The sequence below is a fragment of the Schistocerca piceifrons genome, unplaced genomic scaffold, assembly GCF_021461385.2.
Source record: "Schistocerca piceifrons isolate TAMUIC-IGC-003096 unplaced genomic scaffold, iqSchPice1.1 HiC_scaffold_790, whole genome shotgun sequence".
NCBI classification, from domain to species: Eukaryota; Metazoa; Arthropoda; class Insecta; order Orthoptera; family Acrididae; genus Schistocerca; species Schistocerca piceifrons.
This window is the reverse complement of record NW_025729048.1, coordinates 50,001-52,500: the sequence shown is the minus strand read 5'-3', so window position 1 is coordinate 52,500 and position 2,500 is coordinate 50,001.

The following is a 2,500-nucleotide window of genomic DNA, read 5'->3' as shown; positions in this document are numbered from 1 at the left end:
CAGATTACCCGTACACACGGCGCTGATTAGTAATCAATGCAGAGCCATCAAACTACAGCAAATATACACAACTGTCCGTATACATGCTGAAAGAGTCTGCCCAAAATGGGAACCACACGTCAGCCAGACACTCTGATCACGCACCACTCTCTGCTTCTAACAGGCGCACATACAATATGTAAGCACCAGCATGGAACAACATCCAGTGCATCTTCTCCGCCACATTACACAATCCACACTATCACAACCAGACCAGGAGGTCCGTGCGGAAAATACAATATCCCAGCCTTTCGACATCCACCATTGCGCAGACCAGGCACCAACACCCACACATGTCCTATACAACGGTGCACCCAACATCACAATAGTACCTCCTGTCACAGCGCACAAACAATGACATGAGTCAAAGACACAGGTCTCACACAAGCATAGAATTGGAGCGCCGCCTCTAATAAGCCAAAGGTGCATCCTGACGTGACAAATCTGATCATGTCACAAGCATTCACTTACTATAATCACTATCAACGAACCTGCCGCCCCCGCCCCCCCCCCCCCTACACCTTTCCGTACAACAACGTGTAACCTAACCTAACCTAACCTAACCTATGTTGTACCTTAACCTAACCTATGTTGTACCTTAACCTAACCTATGTTGTACCTTAACCTAACCTATGTTGTACCTTAACCTAACCTATGTTGTACCTTAACCTAACCTATGTTGTACCTTAACCTAACCTATGTTGTACCTTAACCTAACCCATGTTGTACCTTAACCTAACCCATGTTGTACCTTAACCTAACCCATGTTGTACCTTAACCTAACCCATGTTGTACCTCAACCTAACCCATGTTGTACCTCAACCTAACCCATGTTGTGCCTCAACCTAACCCATGTTGTGCCTCAACCTAACCCATGTTGTGCCTCAACCTAACCCATGTTGTGCCTTAACCTAACCCATGTTGTGCCTCAACCTAACCCATGTTGTGCCTTAACCTAACCCATGTTGTGCCTTAACCTAACCCATGTTGTGCCTTAACCTAACCCATGTTGTGCCTTAACCTAACCCATGTTGTGCCTTAACCTAACCCATGTTGTGCCTTAACCTAACCCATGTTGTGCCTTAACCTAACCCATGTTGTGCCTTAACCTAACCCATGTTGTCGCCTTAACGTAACCCACGTTGTCGCCTAAACCTGCTCTGTAATTGTTATACGACTCGTTCAATTACTGTAGTGTTGCCCACCCGCAACCCTCGCAATATAGTTCGCTACTCGCACTGCCCGCACCCCTGTGTATCGCTTCATGTTAAACACCTTGCAAGTCTTGCTCACTTTCCACATGCTCCTGCTGTACACTGTAATGTGGATGGCAGCAGGACGTACATGCCGCCCCTCCCCACGTCCCCACCTTGCCCCCTGCCTTCGCAAGCTGGTTGGTGAGAAGTTTGCATGTTCAATGCCCTTCGCATGCGACGTACTCAGGCTACGTTGTGGTGCGGCCTGTGTCAACTGTCCGCTGATGTCGTACGCGTGAACCACAATCTGTACTGCACATTCGTCCTTATGTACTGAATGATACATCGTGGCACATGTGTGACCGCACAACGACTGCGCCCAAAAACGGCGGACCATACAGTGCAAATATTGTGCACGCAGCTACGTGTCGTCTCCCTATGAGAGCTGGATTGCAGTGTGGTACGCCATAGAGACGTGTGGGAGGAACGGACGCCGTGGATGGCGATCAGCATGAGCTGTCTGTTGATGTATTCGGACCTAGTCGTCTCTCCTCACACACCGTGATGGCATGGTGCACCGCGTTCCATATCTGCGACATGCTACAGAGGCCGGTTGACAGTCGTTCGAGCAATGGACATCGCATACGTACGGGGGCCACCTTCCACGTATTGTCTAGGCGTGCACATTTTGTTGCGTGTATGTGGGCAGACGTAGTGTGGCGTGACACCTGACACAGGCATGCAATAATCGTTGAAGTTGCAAATGGCGATGGACGCCTGCGTTTTCTGGTGAAGTTACGCAAATGAACAAATGGTAACCTGTTGTGGTGCGGTTGTTCTCGCTAGGGGTGAATCGGTGATGGCGACGATAGGTTGAGGTACTAACCGGTTGTTCCAGCGATACCCACCATGCCGACGAAACTGAACGGCATCTGGGTGTGAAGCGATACGCGGCGGTGGCTGGGTGGGACCGTCCCCGGCCGGTGAGGGGGCGCCTCCCGGCGTGCTGGCCGCGCGGTGCGTGGGCGCACGCGCTACAGCCGGCTGGTGGGGGCGGCCAGTGGCAGGCGCGCCGGCCGACGGACGCGGCAGGCGTCGCAGCTGCGCGCCGGCGCACCCTGCGCGCGGCGCCGTGCGGCCAAAGTAGGTCCTCGCGGGCCCGGTGCGAAGCGCGGTGGACATCTTCAGTGTGCTGGTCCGATTGAGGACTGTGTGCGTTGAGGATGCGCCGCCGCCCGGCGCTCGGCGCCGCGACGCCGTCTGCT